The 20,859-nt window shown below is 42.5% G+C and overlaps 1 protein-coding gene and 1 pseudogene across 9 annotated transcripts in view; both read right to left on the bottom strand.

The window, feature by feature from the left end:
* Positions 1 to 20,859, bottom strand: part of MVB12B (multivesicular body subunit 12B) — a 179,706-nt gene that overhangs the window by 59,890 nt on the left and 98,957 nt on the right. The gene's annotated exons all lie outside the window — the stretch shown is intronic.
* On the bottom strand, positions 19,804 to 19,882 carry LOC116270148 (annotated as a pseudogene).

The following is a 20,859-nucleotide window of genomic DNA, read 5'->3' as shown; positions in this document are numbered from 1 at the left end:
GCAAATAAATCTCTAGCAAAGTTAACCAAGAAAAAGAGAGAGAAAAATAACATTAGGATATATATGACTATAGGTATATTAATTTTAAGATAAATATAAACGCTTAGGTAAAATTTTGTAACAATAAACTTTAAAATTTAGATGAAATTTAGGTGAAATGCCTATATTTTCTTTCAAAAAATACAAATGATAAAACTGACTCAAGAAAAAGTAGAAAGCTTGAAAAAAATCACTAATTGTGAAAGAAACTGAAATAGTTGTCCATATCCTCGAAATGCCCCTAGCTTCCAGGTCCACTTAGTTCAGACAGGCTATATATATATTTTTTTAGTGTTCCTTTTTCCCCAAAATGAACAGTCATTTTAATATTTTAGAAATATTTTTATATTTGAAAAAAAACTTAGATCACACAAAAATAACATTTTGATAAGCAAAAAGCCTAATCTTACTTATATAAATGCCCAAATCCTAACTTAAATAGCAGCGGCTCAAATCTAGTACTATATTTAAAGAAGAATGCACCGTAATAAAAATTGATTTCAGAAATGTAACAATAACTTTCTAAATGCTAAATCATCCAAACAAAATGATCTGTATCTGTCAATAAGTCAGAAAAAATATTACACTACATTAAAATATTCCAATTTTTTATATGAAATTCAAATTAGTGCCTGAATTTATTTAAAAAAAACAAACTCTTTGGAAACTAGGAATAGAGAGTGTGTCCTTTACCACAATCAAGCCCTCTCTTCCAAATTCCCAAAAAATCTGTATCAGACTTAACTGTGGGACACTAGAAGCATCCCCATTAAAGTCAGGAACCAGGTAAGAATGAAAACTACTGCCACTGCTTTCAATGTTTTAGCCAAAAATACAAAGCAAAAAAAACCAATGGGGTATAAATGTTATCAAAGAGACAAAATGATCTGTATTTGCAGATGATGTTATCTTCCAAGAAAATCCAAGTAAATAAACTAGAAGCTATTGGAAATAACAAGCATACAGAGAGGTGGCCAGCTACCAAAAGAAGATTAAAAAAAAAAAAAAACAGGGCCAGGTGGAGTGGCCTGTAATCCCAGCACTTTGAGAGGCTAAGGCGGGAGGATTGTTTGAGGCCAGGAGTTTGAGACCACCCTGGCCAACATAGTGATAATACCCATCTCTATAAAAGAAAAAAAAAGACCCAACAATATTAAATTAAATATTTAATCACCAATGAAAATATGATGGGCAATGCAGGCTGGGTGCAGTGGCTCACGCCTGTAATCCCAGCACATTGGGAGGCTGAGGGGGAGGATCATTTGAGGCCAGGAGTTCAAGACCAGCCTGGCCAACATGGTGAAAATCTGTCTCTACTAAAAATACAAAAATTAGCCAGGCGTGGCAGTGGGCACCTGTAGTCCCAGCTACTTGGGAAGCTGAGGCAGGAGAATTGCTTGAACCCGGGAGGCGGAGGTTGCAGTGAGCCGAGATCATACTCCAGCCTGGGCGACAGAGTGAGACCCTGTCTCAAAAAGAAACAAAACCAAAACCAAAACTAACATAATGGGCAATGCAACACAATTTAAAACCTAGGCATTATATGACCAGAAAGCAAAGAAAGCTATAATATGTTACTGAATAATATACAAAGACATTTGAATAAATAGTTATATCTCTGGAAGGAAAGATGGGGCATTTTTCTAAATGACCACTCTCCCCAAATTAATTTATAACTTCAATGTTTTTTTCAATCAAAATCCTGAAAGTATTTTCCTTGGAACTTAAAGTGATTCTAAATTTCTACGGGTAAAAAAGTTATTATTACCTGGAACATTCTGAAAAATAACTACAAAGAATAATAAGATAAGAAATTAAAATACATACATTTATAATAATTAAAAGTATGACCCTCCCATTAGAATATGCATTCATCTCAATGGAACACAGCACAAGCCACAAAATACATCACAGTAAGAGGTTATTATAAGATTGTTTTCCAAATGAGTTGGTTAAAAAGAGATTATTTAAGAAGTGATGCTGGGACAATAATAAATAATTTGGAAAAACATAGACTCTTATCTTGTCACACATCAAAACAAATCACAGCAGAACTTCAGATTTAAATGTTAAAAAAATAAAGGTACTAGGATATACCAGAAAATTGAGAAGGCTTTTCTAAAATGTGATGGCAAAGATACAAAACATAAAGGAAACATGAAATGAAAGTACAAAGCAGAAACTGGAAACAAGCAGTAGTAATGTGAGAGCAAAAGAAGGCCTTGTTGCGTGAGGAGCTCCTGCAACTCCACAAACAAAAGTAAGACTGCAATGGAAGAGACGCTGCGGACAGACAGGCAAAGGTCTCAAGGAACACAAGTGGCTCAACACAGGTACCCTTAGCAGTAATCAAAGAAACGTAAATTAACAAGAAAATACCCTCTCACCTTCCAAACTGACAAAATTTTTTTTAGAAAAATTGCCAGTTAGCAAGTCTTCTGTGGAAAACCAAACAAGACAAATCTCTTTCATATATGCAGAAGTGTAAACAAATTCAACCGTTACGGGGGACAATTTGTCATCATATGTCAAAATATTTAAAAATGTGTTTATCTATATATTTATCTAAAGGAATGTTCTCTGAAGTAGAACTTTTAGAAATGAAGATAATGTAAAAACCCAGCCACTGAGGACTGGCTAGGTAAAGTACATTGTATCCATAAGAGGGAGGATGATACAACCATTAATTCCAGCCTGAGGACCACCTGACCTAATGACAAGGGACAAGGTGCATGACCAGGTCTCAAAGCAGAACGGACACTCGGAGTGTTAGAAAGGAACAAATTCCTGATACATGCAACAACGTGGAAGACTCTCAAAAATTTTATGCTGAGAGACACACAAAGCTGCATATTGTATGATTCCATGTATATGACAGCATTGGGCAGGCAAGTGACTGCCAGGGACTGGTGAGAGGGAGGGAACCACTGGAAACGGAGGCGAGTGAACTTGCGGGACTCATGGCTATATTCTGTATCTTGTTTCTGGAGGTGGCTGTCATGTAATTTGACATTTGTCAAAAGTCACTGAAATGTGCATATAAAAAGCTTGGATTTTGTTACATGCAAATATATCTCGATAAACCTGACTTAAAAAGAACCCAGAATAGACAATTAGGTAGACATATACTTTTGCATGTAAATATATGGCATAGAAAAAGTGTTAAAAGGACATACACTGAAATACTGTTGCTCTGGGTAATGGGGTTGTAAGTGATATTTATTTTCTTTCCAACGTTTTCATACATTTTGTAACTTTTCTACAATGAACATGTAACTTTCATCATTCAGGCAAGAAAAGGTTTGTGTCTGTTTTTTTAGTTTTTAAAAGCGGAAGAAATATCAGTGAACTGTTTGGTCTAGGAACAAACTTTTTACTAGGTTCTTACAGGAAATGACGGGCGGGTCATGCTCAGTTGGAACCTCAGTCCCTCCTGCCCTGAGGCAAAACCTCTCAAGACACCTCTTCCAGCCCCTGCAGGGTGCCTGGCCCTCAAAGAGTGTTCAAAGGATTGGTGGAAGGGTAGAGGGACAGGAGGTCCACCCGGTCCAACAGCTTCATTTTGCAGCTAGGCATACTGAGTTCCAGAGAAAGGAATCACGGTCCCATGTTTGGAAACGGTCAAAATGGGGCTTAAAGCCCAGAGAGTAGTGCTGCTTCCACTGTGCTGGAATACCCATCAAAATCCCTGAGCTCTCCTCAACACCCCAGGATGACACAAGCTCTTGATGGGTTGAAGATAAAAGTCTGCCCAGGGAAAAGCTACAGGCACTATCGGCCAGGGTTTTCTAGACTCTAGGAAGGTGTCTGATGTCTCAGATTCACTGATTTTTTTTCCAGTATAATTACTGACGTTATATTTTTACAGCAAACACTCACTTGTTAAACTCAAAATAGCCTCCTCCAGTGGGTAGTGTCACCATCCCCGAGTTTGTGTTCCCACTTCCCTGTAAGAGTATGACCATCTGCCCACTGCCGTGGGAAAGGCACGCTGGGGGAAGAGGATACATTTCTGCCCCACTCATGTTGGCAGCTGTAGGCCTTGCCACTACGGCCAGAAGCTTTAAGAGCCACTGAGTGTTTCTTCCACGTCTCACTCTTCCCTCTACTATAAAAATAGCAAGTTACAGACGGGAGCTGCTCTTTCAGCCTGGGTCCCAGAGAGCAAAGACACGGTGATACATGTCACTCAAGTTCCAAGTTCCATGTTACAAAATGGTGATACTGTAAGCCATTGTGATCTGGAGGGGTGTTTGTTACTGGCATGATAACTGAGCAAAGACTGATCAATACACTGACTTTAGTCCCATTCTGAACAATGATATCCACTGACAAGCTATTATGAATGATATTTTTTAAAAGGCCATCCATGCCTACTCTAAAATCCACCCCACCATGAGTACGTGGCTTTGGGAAGCATGCGTCAGTCTGAGGGAGGAAGTAGATAGAACCCCAGAAGATACAAAGAACCAGTTCTGACGGGAGGAGCCTCTAGGGCCCTGTGGATAAAATTCAGAAAGGTCTGATTTTCCCCTGAAGAACTGTAAGCTGCATCATCAATTTCATTATTCACTATGCTCATGTGTGTTACTGCTTTAAAAGTACACATCAATTGTAAGACAGATCCAAAATTCAGAATTGGGAAAGTACATAGGGACAGTACATCTCGGATTCAAGGGATACAGGGAAGCATGAAAAAATCAAAGTCAAGGAGATGATTATGGTCTAGTTATTTCTCTAAGCAGTTAGCTTCATTATTAAACCCAGCAGCTACTAATTCTTAAAGCAAAACCCACCCTGACCACCTAAATATAAAAGGTCCTTGCTGACTCTACTATCTAATTTAGATATTCTGCGTAACAGGTACCATTCAACCATCTAGAACTTTCAGTCAGCTACATCATGCTCTAATCATTAATGGTCCACTTGTTTGGCTCAGGTATATCACATTTGCATATGCAAATCACACCTAAATATTCTGCACTATTAATGTTATCACTAATTACATAATAATAGTTACCAATTTCCACATGGATCAAACTTACAGTTTTGTAGCTATTAGGGAAATTGTGCTTTGTAATCAAGATAATCCTCATTTCCAGATGCTAATTAACTATATAATAATTAGTCCCATTCACTAATGCAAATTACGGATTTTCATCTTTATTGATAAAGGAGTGGCTTCTTATCGGTTAAGAAACGATAGCCCCAGAAATCTTGCAGAGAAATACCTTTCCTCCTCTAAAGGTTAAAAGGTAAATCCATTTTTATCAGTCTCATTTGCGAATGCAAATTAGGTCTGATTAATCAAGTCAAAGATAAATGTGCTAGTCTTGTTTTAGGACAGAATGTATCGCTTACTGAGTTCATCTCTTTTCCCCTTATAAAGTACACAGATAAACAGGGTTCACCCAACAGAAGTCTTCCTAGTGAGAGTAAATTCATCGACGGTCAGATGAAAGCTCTGAGATACGCGCCTCTCTCTATTACGCTCCCTTTTGTTTTGCCTTCAAGCCTCACAGAGGAATCTGGAAAGAGCTGTGTCTTAATGGTTCAGCCACAATGGGAATGAGTGAGAGGGTTTTGTGAGTAAATACAGAGGAAAAAGGGATAGCCACATTTGCTTGGATTATTAAGTTTTCTGTGCTGCAGACAGAATACAAACTGGCACCTCCCATCGTGACTAATGAGGGCTGCATCGGGAGAACAGAAGGGCTGACAGCCAGCGAGGCCTAGTTGGCAGGCCCCAGCCCAGGCCTCGCCGCATTCATCATCCGCTAAACCAATCCACCAATTCCGCACCACCATTTGTCATTAATTATGCTAATCAGCACACCATTACTCTCTGATGACACTGTAGCTGTTATTAGCTAGTTATGGCTTTTCAAAAGCACAACTTATTGTGCATGCACGGGCTGTGCCTGCATTAGCCTACAGGGAAGAAATGTCCAATTATGAAAAGAAGAAATTTGCTATTATCTTTTTATAACAAACCAATTTAGTAATTAGAAAAGTCTCTGAACTCACGGGTTCTTTTTTTTCCTCCCTTAAAATAATTGAAACCAAAAAAAGTGTACTTTTCAATATTTCTCTGAAAGAGGGAAATACCAAAACAGAGATTTTTTTGCTACGCATTTAAAAGTGGGGCCTGGGGAACAACTGTGCGTGTGTGTGAGGGGCTCACAGAGGTTCCTGTTGGGCTTTTTTTTCTTTCTGATTTGGAATTAGCAAGACTACTTTATTACATATATTTTAGCTACGACGAATGCCTGAAAGATGAAAGCACGCCCATGTGACCTTTTATAGTTCACTCATGGCAGAGGGAAGCTGTTCCACATAACGATGCCAGACTGTGCACACCTTACCTGGCAGATGCTTCCACGGGAAGTTCAGCAACAGCCTCCTTTAACCCCTCACAGGCCCCAGTGCCACCGCCAAGGCTGTCAATGCCTCTCAAATGACCTTGGAGAGGTACTTCGGCCTAGTTAGCACATGTCCTGTGCACAGTTTGGGGGAGGAAAAAGGACTGTACTCAGGCTGGCCGAAGAATGGATGCTCTGGAGTCAGCAGCCAGACCCCATTACAGGAGGCCCCTTTCTGAAACACAAGGGTCCATCCAGCAAGGGGCTGGTGCTGACCCTGGAGTGTCCGCAGGACTAACCCTCAGGCATCTGTCCAAACCAGGCATTAATTCCAAGTTGTTGTGTTCAGGCTGGGAGTCTTTACCACTAGTTTTAGAAGCTTAGTCTGTATTAAGAGCTCATTAATATCATCAGAGTAAATGGGCCTATTAAAACATCTTTAAGCAATATCTGAACATAAATCTCCCTAAACTATATTTAATGACTGTACTTAAGATACATTATATGCAAGTCTTAATGAGACATTAGATAGCATTTTGAAGATTAAAATTAGAGAATCCATATAAAGTCTGTCCACTTAATGTAGCCTTAAGCTATACTGATGAAAGCATTACTACCAAATTATTACTGCATTAGAACAAATATTTTTAATCATCTCTGATTTATGCATTCTCTTTTTCATATAGTTTTCATTTTCACAAAAATACATTTTGAGTTCACAGAAGAGGGTATGTGAAAGATTTCAAGTTTCTGAAGTTCTGGAGGTAAAGTGAATACAGAATTGAGTTGGTACTGTACATGTGAGCATGCTCTAGGCTCTGAGTCACATTTCTTCATGTTCGGTTTGATTAGTCATTCTAGTACTATTAGGAGCCAAATATATTACCTTACTGTGAAATGTCCTTCAAGACCAGAGTAGGTACAAAATAGAGTTAACCAAAAATATTCTGAAGACCAGAATATAGTACAATGTACAGGGTACTGTGTGGCACTGGCAGTGCTAACATCTGGGTTTCTAACAGAATCTGTGTTTCAGGTCCCTGTGGAGACCCCAGACTCCCAGAGGGCAACTCTCACCCTGTGCCCAGTGCCCCCACCCCCAGCGGACCCTGCGCTCCCTGCCCAGCGCCCCCACCCCCAGCGGACCCTGCGAGCTCCCTGCCCAGCGCTCTCAGAGCTCCCAGGTCTGCTACTTTCTGTGGCTTGTCTTTGTTTCCCCAGAGCCTGCTCAGAGGCATCAACGCAGGCCTGCTTCTACTCCAGGGCCCCCTGTATGAAGAGCAATCAGTGTTGCTGGTAGAAGTATATTTAAAAAAAAAAAATCTGATTACCCCAGGGCCAAGGGAATCGAACCCTTTAAACAGATCCAAATCCTCCTCAAGTCTGTTCAAACAAAGATGCGTTCTCAAGCCTGTGGAATGGCTGATGAGGGGGACCAGAAGTATCGGGAGCAAGCAGATGGACCCTGTAGCAATCGAGTGAGTATCATACATGGGATTCGACTCTCCTTAAAATAGAAAGATGTGTCCCAAGTCTACACAAGTCCTGATAAGACTTAATACATGATGGGCGCTTTTGTAGACAGGTGAACCTTCAGACTGTATACATAGAAATATTTTTGTATAGATTTATTGCTATATTTAAAATACCGCACATCCAAACAGGATTTCTGATGCAACAGAGAGCTTTCTCCCCCGACCCCTACCCCGCTGTGCTCTGGGAAGAGGTCCTCCCAAAGGAAGGAAACTGCATCCACTCCTGCATCAAGGTGACAGCCCCTCAGTCCCATTTTGGAGTGAGTCGGCTGAGTACTTCACATCCCACTAGTAGCTGAGCCATAGAGAGAGTTTTATCTGAGAACCTGGACGAGGATCAGCCTACACAAATGTTACCTAGGGGCACACACCACCTGGACTTGGATCCGACACCAACACAAGGGCCTTGGTGATAAACAGACACTTTGGAAAATGTCAGAGATGAATTCTCATTGACGCCTTTTGGACTTTTTTTGGGATACTTTACACTAAAGTGTAACCACCTTTTATAAATGCTATTCAATTATGAAAGACTTTTGGGATTATGTATATCAAGACAAGTCAACCAGTGACACCTCTCTTAATAGAATGAGATTATCTGGGTTTTTCCTTCTTCAAAGGAGAAAGTAGCACAACTTAAACACGCCGGTCATTAAAAGAAGGCTCCTCCCTTAGCATGTAAAATCTGTAGCTACAAGCCTATTTCCATTTGCTTTTCCCAGATATTCTCTCCTCAAAAGGAACTACTTCATAATATAATTTTGCATTTTTAACTGTATGAATTAGGCATTCTTCATAAATAACAGCTATGTTCTATACACAGGAGTTCCTTTTTATTAGGGACACAGTAATGAACAATGAGCAATGTGTTCTATTATTCTTTGTCAAATCACAAAATGCTACATTAGAATAACTGTGCTGGTCAATGTAATATAGTAGATTAAATTCAACTTCTGTGGAAAAACCACTGTAAAACAGCATGATAAGAAGGCTATAAAAAATTTAATTTTACTCCAAACTCCATCACAAAAAAAATGGTGTGAAAAGTAATTTTGCATAATCAGTACACGCCATCTGGAACAATTAACTGATTTCTATAGAACTATGAGGATCAGTCATATCTGCTTATTAAAGATCAGAAATTATACAAGTAATAAATCCTTGAAAAAACTAAGCGTACTCCCGCCTGTCAACGCTATTTTAACTTCAAATACTGAAGAACGCCTGATAAGGCTGAAAAGAAGAGATTAATATATGCAAATTACATCCAGCATTTAAAATCCCCACAACTGTCTCCGGTTTTCTGTCCCTTATTGCTGCCTTTATGTTTTATTCATACACCAACTCACCTGTCACTTCATAAGCTATAATATTATGGGGGTATTATTAAACAGCATAAAGCCGTGCTTTAATTGGAAAGCTTCATTGCATTTTCCAATTATTTGGAGTAAATTAAAAGCAGATGCACATAGTTTAATAAGGAGTCTAATATCAGTTCCGGGAAATCAAAATTCATTGTCATTACTATGCCGTGATAGTTTTGCAAACTGTACTCAATTTCAGAGGTTTTCAAAAGAAAATCTGTCTATGCAATCTGTTAATTGTCATTCGGTTAATAACTGTTTAAATATCCGAACTACATAGCAGCTTCCTATTAAAAAAAATTAAACTATGGAGTTTATGCAAGCAAACAAATACAGCATGCCACTCTTGGGCTGGGCTGGACTTTTCAGACTTGCTTGTTCACCCTAAAACAATGGGAAGGCTCGAGAAACCCACTCACACGGCAGCTCAGCCCCAGAGCTGGAGGACAAAGAACAGCAATTTTGTGCTTCTACAAGCACCAGAGGTTACAGTACCATAAGACAGCTCTCGGTGGAAGGGCAGAAGCCATGTTATAAATTGTATTTTCAGAGGTCTGCTCTGCTCAGCAAAAAAATTAGCTTCCAAAGTTTTTAATTGGTCCATCTAAAATAAATCCATTTAATGAGCAAATTAACTGATGTGGGACACAAACATGGAAAAAATTAAAGAAAGCAAATGTTGTGAGCAGTTTGTTTTTAAAAAATTGACCCCTGAAGGGCTATTCCCTTACTAGTTCATGGCCCATGAGTGGAGTGCCCCTTAGGCTCTGCAGGGACCAGCTACTGTGCCCACAAGTGGATTGGACTGCCAGACAAAGGACTATATGCTGAGCCACTACGGATTTAAAGAACCAGACCTTAAAGGTTCCTCTTCATAAGGCATCTTGCCCACAGATGTAGTTACAGTTCCACAGCTACGAGTTGCATATCCATACACATACACGTAGCTGAAGCATTTACACATGAACAGGCATTTACAAATGAAGAGGCATAGGTATACTCAAACTAGTACACGTAACCTTTTCACTTTTATACTAAGTGGCAGACTTTTTCAAATCCTATGTGTGTAAATTATAATAGGACAAGCAGTAATTGACTTTGAAACTCCACCCACTGCGAGGGCTACAATTAATCTGTTTTTAGCATAAGAACTGCTGCTCTGCAAAGTTCATAACTTGTAGGTTCTTTTTCCCAATCCAATTAAAACCGAAGAGTGTTCCTAAAAGGTGGCTGCACAGAATTTACTCTTCAGTTCCCATTTTTCCCATTTCAAAGGGCGTATCTGCTAACATCCCAATCATCAAAGGGCAAGCCCCTCCAGACCAGAAAGGACACCAAACGTCTGAACACAAGACAGCCTCCTGGCAAAATAACCAGAAACTATGCTCAAAGATGAAGATAAAAGCAATTCTTGTGCAGTGATCCAAAAAACAGCATCTCTTTTTTTCCCCAAAATTACCTGTTTTAATAAAGTAGACATACTGTGCCAACTGAACCATTTAATTATCTGCAAAAATGATGAATCAAAACAATAGTTTGCAAAAATAAATGACTAACCTCTGATTAAAATGTCTGTCCTCATTAAATCCAAAGAAAAGGTATGATATCTTTTTAGAAAATGTAGCCTGAAGAAAGCAGCAGTCCCCCAGCATCTACAGCCATACCCTTTATGGTGGCAGTGACCTGCCATGAGACGGGACATCTGAGGACGTTATCTAATCTACTCTCTCCAACCCTGAGAAAAGACGGTGTGCCCCTGTGGCCTTCGAGCCTCTGGGGGCCGCCGGCCTGGCAGCAAGTGAGCTTGGGGACAGAGGACTTCCAGATGATGTGCTCAGTGGGTGGTGTGATTCTAGAGCAAGGAAAGAAACTTTTTTTTTTTTGCTAAAATAAGAGGTTCTGGGCGGAGAGTGGTTGGAAAGGAAGGAGCCAAGGCCAAAGAGAAAGAAAAAGAAAGGGAAAGAAGGAAAATAATTTAAAGGGTTGAGTGCCGATATTATCCCTCTCAAACCAGAGCTGACTTGATGAAAAGGAACACGGAAAATTGAGGCTGATTTAAATGTTGAGTTCTCTCTTTAAAATCATTTTACCCAGTAGCAAGATAACATCTCCAGCAATTACAAATTTCTGAACCAGAAGGGAGGGTTTGCCTTCTATTACGCCAAAAGGTTCCCTGAGCCATGCCGGGTCCCACCATGCATGAGCTCCCTTTGTCAGCTGCACCCTCTCCATCCCCGGCTGGACTTTTAGGTGGGGTCACACTGCAGGGTGAATGAGACCAGTGCTTTCTGGTGTAATAGGCAGCAATTCCCTGGAATAACAGTATGGCAGTTATAGCAACTCCTGTTTCTGAAGTGCCCACTTGGTACTAGGCACTAGGTATTTCATGTACATTATCTCTAATCCTCAAATTCAGAAGAGAAAATACAATTCAAAATTTCAAAAAAAAAGAAAACAGACTGAAATGTTCTATAAACTGTCTAAAGTAATGTAGCTGGAAAGGGTGGGAAACAAAAGGGTGAACTGGTTCTAAGACCCAGGTCCTCTCAGAATTAATGAAACATCGAGTGTCATGCAACGTCTCCTGTACGCCAGGCCCTGGGCTGGGCATCAGGCACACACCAGTGAAGGAGACGTCATCCTCCCACCATCCAGAATAAACCCTGAACTCCACATGATGACCAGAGGTGGATCTCCTTTCTTAGAACTTGGAAACCAAGCAGATGGCCAGAGTTTTACAAGAAGCATAAATAGCCAAGGGGTTTCCCGGCCAAAGAAGTTACGTCTTGGGCCTACAAAAGGCACAACCACCTTTGGCAAAATAGGGGTGAGTGAGGGCCGTGTAATTCATGAGCCAAGCACCTTCTCACAGGAGTGAAACTGGCGTTTTGCTACGCAGGGCATATTTCAGGTAAACACACAGTCGATGAAACATAAAGACGGGTGCGTTTATTGCCTCTAGGTAGCAAGCGATTAAGGACTTCTAAGTGTGTCACCAGAAGCAATGCTTAGGGCCACCGAGGCAAGCTTTACTCTCTCATTCAAAATTATGGATGTTGCCTCGCCAGTGGATCATGAGATCGTTCATGCTATAAAACAAGTCAGGCGTAAGGAACTGCTCTCTAACAAAGGATCTCAACCTTGGAGGAGAGTGCTGCATCATTCATTGTCTTAGAGACAATTGTAAGACAAATCTGGGGAATCAGGAGCCTCATTCTCTGGGATAGGTGATAAATATATTCCATCCAAACTCCAGGCTGCAGGACTGAAGATTTTTTTTTTTTAAACATAAATGCATTTAGGACCATCACTGGCCATTAATAAAGAGGGAAAAAGCAATTCAGTATTCGGGGCACAAACACCAACTGTGTGACAGGGGATGGATGCAGGTACTCCGTCCAAACAAGACAGGTGGCTTCGCTGTTCTAAGAAAGATCAGAATTTCTTTTGTCCTAATGTCAACAGTTACATGCATTCGTTCTGACACAAAAGGGGGACCCTCATACTGTGTAAGAGTTGAAAGATAAATCTCATCACCAAAGCTTGTGCGACTGTCCAGCTGCTCCCCAAGTTCTGGCACCGCCTGTGTCCGTCCTTAGCAGGCCATCGAGAGTTTAAATACCCCAACCCGGAATCCAGTGCCCTGCCACTATTGTCCTAACTCAGAGATGCTTGAGCAAGGGAGCTTGGCAATGCTGGAAGCTGGAGGACACAGAGGGCTGGAAGCAGGCAGGAGTGGAAGCTGGGGCTGGGACTGACTGGCTCACAGGTGAGGGTTATTCTGGAGCACTCACAGGGAAAGCTCACAGGCTGTACTGGCTCAGTAACCTTGGGCTCGGGTTTAGGAGAGGATGGCTTGTAGGAGGCCTAATCTAGAGAACGATGCTTGCAAGCAGGAAAGGCAGGGCAGCACACAGGTGACTACGAGTTCAAACTAGAGCTCTGCCCATGGGCAGGGTGCGGAGACTCACGGAACAGGAGAGCTAGAGTAGGGGAGAAGACAACTCGGGGTTCAGGCCCAATAAGTGAAACGATGGGCTTGGGCTGCCCACCATCACTATAGGCTAAGAGAAGGGCACCACGTACAGACATCCCAGTGCGCAGGGTTCCCCCAGACACAGGTTTACAGCAGCAAGGCCAGTGCAGCCCCCACTATGAAGGCAGAGGTTCTTTGAGGTACCTGGTATATCCCCTTTCCTGGCTGGGAAAGGATCTGAGAAGGGGTTGGGAGGGCAGGGCTGTGGATACCAACAATCACAGCAATACATCAATAGCACTTTCTGTGTCCCAGGCATGGTTCTAAGCCTCACCATAAGTCACCATCACCCCCATTTTACAGGTAAGGAGACAAAGGCACAGAAGGGTTCAGTTCCTTGCCCAAGGTCACTTAACTTTAAGTAAGGAGGCCCTGGGCTCCCCACCTTCACCGTTTTGCCCAACAAGAGTGATGGGAGCCACACCCCCTATTCCTTTTGTCCTTTGGATCCGGCACTGCCATCAGCCAAGTGTCAAAGGCCTCACTCTGATGAGGTCCCAGAGATGATCATCCAGGGGCTCAGGTGAGAGTGTAAACAGTGCTGAGGCCCAGTACACTAAGTGAGTCCTAGCACGATTCACGCCAGGTCTGTGTGCCATTTCCAACCTTCAGTTTGATGAGGGGAGGGAAATGGTCACACGCAACCTGCACCAAAGAAGCGTCCTCGGTACCGTGGTTTCGAGCTCAGTGTCTGCAGTCAAAGAGACCTGGGTCTGAATCTCAAGCCCTGCCGTGTATCACGGTTGTAACTTTGAGCTGATCACAAGCTCTCAAGACCTCAGTTTCCCCATCTGTAAAATGTTTTCTTGGTAAGGATTTGTTGGGATTAAATAACACAATGCATGGCAAGTGCATATGACACACCTTACGCAGGGTAAGTAAGAGGAAGCCTGGGTATTATTCAGTAAATTCATTTAATTAATTCAATCCATTTTAATAAAGCAAAAACTACTTTAGCTCCCTAAATGTGTTTCAATGAAAGAAGCTGCCTTCATCATTCTCCCCTCTCAGCTGACAGTTTACTATTTTGAGAGAGACAGAGGTAGAGAAAGAAACGAAAGGCTAATTTGGTATAAGCTGCCTCTAGGCAGGAGTGTCTGGTCACCACCCTACTTCCTTCACTCCAGAGTAAACCTCTGAAGCAGTGCTAAGAGCAGGTGCAGGGCTGGGCTCAAGGGGGTTCCCTTTGTCTTCAGCATTTCTCTGGCCAGGTCTACAATTATGCTGTCTCTAAGGAAGGGAATTATCAGGGGCACATGGGGGCATATTTCTGCTGAAAAACCAGACAACGAAGATAAACATACAGGGAGAAAGGTGTCAGAAAGTTGGTTTTTCCGTGTTCGTGTGTTTAAGAACGTTACAGTCAAGGCAGCGTTTGGACAGAATGCCTGTGAAGTCCAGGGCCAGTAAATGCACATTTGCTGGCCACTGTGAGGCCTGGGGCATCTCGGGCTGCGGAACATACAAGGCTCCTTCCCACACAGCTTTAAGTCCCGGGAGGTGGGCACTACCACCTCTACCTTCGACACCAGACAATGCCTGGTGCACAGGAAGCATCCTATAAGAATGAGCCGACTATTGCTGTGTTCAAATGATCGATGTTGTTACTGCAATTGCTGATACGGAGAGACGTGGAATTTAGATCCAGAAAGGCTGGGTGCTCTGCTGGCCTCACTTGGCCAGTAGGTGGGAGAGACAGGCCTGCATCCAGCTGTTTGGGCTCCCGCCCTGCTTCATCCAGCTGCCCTCGGCTGCCTCGACCACAGATTTAAGCCTTTTCCAAGTTAAGAAGGGGATGTGGCCCATTAAACCCGTGCCGCCTAAGCTCTGCCATGCTTAAAAACCAAAAAGAGAAGGGAAAGCACAGTGGGAAGGTGGCTGCCTATTTAAGAGCACTGAAGTATCTGTCACCTAGTAATATTTTTATTTTTCATGATGACTTAACTGGAAAAAGTCTTAACTTCTTCCTACCCATGGGGCACAGGAAAAGCAGAAATGAAAGCCTAGAGCAGAAATCAGCCCCCCAGGCACTTTTCCTCCAAAAAACCAAAGGTACCTTGGAAGATTTTATAGAAGTCACAGCCTCACGCTGCCTAGCACTTCTCTCCTTCCTGCCCCCAAGCCATCATTCTGTCACCTTCTTGAGAAAGGGATCGTGGGCTGCTTGCCACGGAAAATAGCCCACTCCTAAGTGGTGATGCGTGACAGAATGTCTCGGCTTCCAGGGGGTACTGAGCTGAGCCATGCCAGAGAGCCTTTTATTGCAAGTTTCTCTGGACTGAGGAAGAAATTTCCTCTGAGCACTCTGAGAAGTAATCTTATATATCAAAATTATACAAGGGAGCACACGGCTAAGAAGATGAAGTCCTTGCTGGACCCAAGCCAGCGTGTCCCATGTGATAATTCTCAACAAATCTTTGGGCTCTTTCTTGGATCACATCCCCACAGGGGAGGTCAATATGGAGAGAAGTGACATTCCTACACTGCCTCCTGGTTTATAAAATGTTCTTACATACCCTAGATCTTCACAACAATCCAGGAAGGAAACGGGCATTACTGCATTGTTTTAAAGGTATGAATACTAGCATTGCCCAAAGTAGCATTGTGCAGGGTCCTTGTACAGCTCTAGGGGATGCTATTCACATATTCTGTGCAGTGTACAACCTTGGCAACTGCTCACAGCAGCACTGTATGATGGCCAGTATGTGTCAGAGTCAAGATTCTGACCCTGTGCTTCCAACCCCAAATGCCCTGTCAGTTCAGCTGGCTTGCCCTCAGGAGCACAGGACAGGGCAGCTCTCAGTGACTGATGAGTGAATGGAGTGAACAATCTTGCTCTTGTCTTTGCCTTTGTTTACTATAACCTCCTCAATTAAAAAAAAAAAAAAAAAAGAGAGAGGAGCCTCCACCCTCTCTAAATACGGTCTCTGCCCTCTCAAGGTGCTCACAGGTGAAAACTCTCCAACACAGAGTAGTGTGGGGTAAACCAGGAGACAGCGTCAGTAGCGGGAGGGGAATGAGAAAAGCCTGGTGGAGAAGCAGCTTGGGAACCGCCTTCAGAGCCAGAGCCAGGGACAGAGAGAAGTGAAGGTGGTGAAATCTGAGTTGCTGGAGTGGCAGGCAGGGCAAGCATAGCGCAAGACAAAGGCAAGGAGGACACAGGGAGCGACCCAGGCTGGTGGGACACGAGTGGGGCTGGTTGTCCACAGCCCCAACACCAGGCAGGTGAGGTCTGAGGTCTGAATGAATGCAGTCAGGCTGTGGCGGGGCACAAAGGTGTGATCTGAGGAGCAAGGGGCCCAAGGAGGTCTTTGGAGAGATGAGTCGGCTACCTGAACAACCGGGCTGAGGCTATAGAAAAGCCTGGTCAAGGAAGACAGTCAAGTAAGGGCTGGGCACCAAAGCCTGATACCTGCCAGGCTGCAGCCCAGAAGGCCCAGGCCCAGCCCCATAAGTGAGAATGCAAGCGTGCAAAGAGAGGACCACGCTTAACACTCAGCTCCAGAGGACCTGCTGGGGAGCTGATCCTGACCACGGACTTCATCTGGAGTAAGATGACCCAGAGCCCAGCTCAGCGTTCTCAGGGTCTATCTCTCTGTGAAGTCCTAGAGGAGGCACTCGCACTACAGAAAACCTCCAGGAGGCAGGAGTTGCCCAAGTGCCCTGTGTGTCTGCCTGCACACGCTGTTCATTAACTTCAGTGACACAGCCACCATGGTGGATGTAGAAAAGCACATCCAATTAGCCAGGCCTACATGAATATTTGCACTCTTAAATCTTTTGCATTTCGAAAGGGTTAAAGCTTATTATTAGCATATAATTTACAGTCCTTTCTCCCAGGAAAGGAATAATGCACAGTAAATGCCACATTCATTTTAATAATACATGTTACAGTCTGTGCCCAACATCTGCACAAAGGTAAAGGAGACAGATTTTTTTGACATGTCCCACTCTGCCATCTAAACACAGGCTTTTTGTTTCTTAAGTGACGGAAGGTTTAATCAAGAAAGCAGGCAATTCATCAATCGAAACAAGGCAGCGTGCGTGCGCCTGACAGCACACACATGGTTGTGTACAGAGCAAACCTGGCCACCTGTCAGCCGCACCTTTTACATCAGGATATACAAATACACCATGTGATCAATTCCCCATCCGTTCCCATTCATTTCTTCTTTTTCTTATTCTATTTTTCTTTATACTTGATTTTGTTGTCAGTCAGGGCAAGAGGAGATGGATAGATAAGGGTTCTTATAGGGGATGATAAAAATGGTTCTTATAGGTGATGATAAAAATGTATCTGCCTTTAAAATGACTTCTTTCCTCCTTGGTTCAAGCACAATTATTATAAATACCTTTTCACTTCATTCGGGAATTTTCCCATATGCTATTATCAGTGGCTGTGCCAAACTGATGTTCCTGTCTCAGATCCTGGCCCACCTTCCCATACACTCACCCACTACCAATTGAGCCAGTTGTCGGGGTTTATGAAAATCCTCTGTGGCGTGAAGAACCTCAGGGAAGCCGGGGTCGGAAATGCAATGCCACCCTGAGCCACGAGAACATATCCACTGAAAGGCCACAGGGACACCTGTGAAAGCAGAGGCTAACACTACTCAGGGGCTTGCACCAGAAGACAGCGGCCCTTTCCCTCCTTGCTGGTTATCAGGAGCACACTCACTCAGCCCACACCCTCACCCGAGCACAGGGAAAAGGAGAACCACAGGCACACCCAGAATGTGGATGCAAATTCTGCAGCATCAAACCATGAACATTACAACATGCCAAACAGTTGTGTCAGCACACCTGACACAGGAGAGAACAGTGCTTCTCAAGTACCCTATTGTTTTGAGTCTTTTACCCTTCATTTTCCCAGCCCTGCAGTGCTTTCTGATCATTAAAGTATTAAATTTATTCTCAATTTTCTGGGTGAGTTTTTTTTTTTTTTCCTAATTGAGAGACAGAAATCATGTAATCACTGCAAATGAAAGGAAAATATGTTTGGAATTGTTTGGTATGCTGTAGATGAGTTTTTAAATGATCACATTGTAAGATACACATTTTTTTCATCATAAGATGAAAAGCTGGTGGCAGAAATTTTATCCAATTGGATGAAATATATAAATCATGAATTTCATAATACTGATAATTAAATGTCCATCTTCCAATTTAAATGAGGACTAGATTAAAACTGCATGGAGAAGGCTGATATTCAGAAATCATTAATTATTTTTAATTGCTTTGTGCTTTCCTACTCCAATGTCAGAGCTACATGGCTCACCCACGGTTCTGAGTTACAGATAAAATCCTCCTTCTCTCTGTACAAGGGCCATGATCCAAACTGACGAGATGATGGACACTGACTTGACCACAATGACATCTTTCCTGGTGTCAAACATCCTGAAAGGGGGGCTGGTATTTTAAAAAGCGAACAGCTGTGGAGGGCAATAAGCTGGCTTTTCCAGTAATCAAAAAGAAAACTGAAAAAAAAAAATGCTGAAGGCAGAGTGGCCAATGCACCCCAGTCTGCCCGGACAGATCCAGGTTAAGGCTTCTGTCCTGGGACAATTGTGTGCCCCCTTCACTTTTATAGTCAGCCTAATGCTGATGGATAAATGAAGATGTCAGTGAGCCAATCTGTCTAGGTCCTAAAGAGGAAAGCAATCCTACCCCACAGCTCACCGCACTGTGTGGCTTTGCGGCGTTTCTGCATGGTGGCTCACCCTGCGTTCATGGGGTGTTTGAGATTTTTTGGTTTTATTATATGCCAGTTTTAATAGGTATTTGCTTAATTTTATTATGTCGTTTTTTTCAAGAGAGAAAAATAAGCTTTCTTTGGTTAAAAACTGTGCACTAGGAGATAGAAATCAGATTATAACAACAAATACAACAAGAGAATAGTATGGTGTGGTTTCCCATCCTATGGTCCCCTGTATGTTAAGCAAAACCTGCCATAAGACAAAAAACCTTCCTAGGTTAGAAAAGCCGCACTGCGCTCTCCTTGGCGGCACCTCTCCGTACAGGAAGCCTCTGGTGCAGCAGGTTTGGGCAGCGGGTTGGGGAAGATCTGTCTTTCCTGACATTCCCCGAGGTCTCCAGCCCCATAAGGTGCCTGACGCCCACCACAAGAACATTTCTTAAGAAACATCTCACTCAACTTTCAGACATTTTAGGTTCATTTCAAACAAGTAGATGTCTCCCCAATACACGGAGATATATATATATATATATATATATGCGCTATTCTTATCAAACTTACAGTTACAATTATTGAAAAGCAATTGCTATGTTGTTTACAGCATTTTATGGAGCCCTCCTTCCCTGCCTCCAGGTTATAAATATTTACATTTCTCTCATTCATGTCCAGCGTCCTCTGAGATGTCTACTAGTTTTAATATGTATCCGCAGGACTAACACTCATATGGCAATAATGTGGGAAAGTGCAGAAATAAAGAAATAAAGAAAACAAAAGCACTCATTTCGGCGGCAGAGGTTTTTTTGCTCATTTTATTCAGCTTTCCAAGGAATGCATATGTGGGAGTCAGTGCTGACCCACGGGACCCTGTTTATGAGGAAGGACAGCTCTTTGGGCTCAAGAGAATAGTTCAATTCTTCCCAAGCAACTAGCTTGTTTCTCTCTTATCCCTAAGGGACAGCCCTCTGCCTCAGAACCTAATCTAGATATCCCCTGCAAACAGCCACACCCACTTTCTATCCTGTTTCCATTCACTTGTGTTTCCTCACTTCCGTTTCCATTTGGCCATATGTATTTCTGGAGCTACCTTAAATCCTTCTAGAATAGAGGAAGGAGAAATGAATGAATGGGCAGACATCTAAACATATAAAAAATTCAAAGAAAAGAAAGGTAGGGTGGCACCATTTGGGACTAAAATAGAAGACTTTTCAGGAAAGATAAGATGTTCTTAAGAAAACTAACAGCCACTAAGAGTCCTGACCAGGAAATCCCAGGGTTGGGACTGGAGTAGAACTTAGAGAAATCCACATGACCCGGAAGAGGTCTCTCCGAAGACATAAGATCTTAAAGGCATGCTCAAAAAACCAAAAGCACAAAGCTACAGGGGTCACACCAGTGAGACCAGCACCAGGAAAGCTACAGTCAGCAAGGTAAGAAACATCAAAAAAGATTGTTTTTAAATATTTTGTTTAGAGCAAGAAAGAGGATGCATAGCACCCATGGCTTACGAGTGATGACCCTAACCGGGGTTGGCAAATGTTTTCTGTAAAGGGCCAGAGAGTAAATATTTAGGATGTGTGGGCCATCCGGTGTTGGCTGCACACACCTAACTCTGCCATTGGAATGTGAAGCAGCTAAGGACCGTTTGTCAAGGACTGGGCATGGCTGTGTTGCAATAAAACTTTATTTACAAACATTAAAGTTTTTCATATAATTTTCACATGTCCCTAAATATTACTCTTTTTATTTTTGTCCAACTATTTAAAAATATTAAAACCATCCTTGGCTTGCAGGTCATACAAAACAGGCTGTGGATGGGATTGGGCCATAG

Source organism: Papio anubis, chromosome 13 (genome assembly GCF_008728515.1).
Source record: "Papio anubis isolate 15944 chromosome 13, Panubis1.0, whole genome shotgun sequence".
NCBI classification, from domain to species: domain Eukaryota; kingdom Metazoa; phylum Chordata; class Mammalia; order Primates; family Cercopithecidae; genus Papio; species Papio anubis.
The sequence above is the reverse complement of the archived record's forward strand: the minus strand, read 5'-3'. Positions and strand labels throughout refer to the sequence as shown.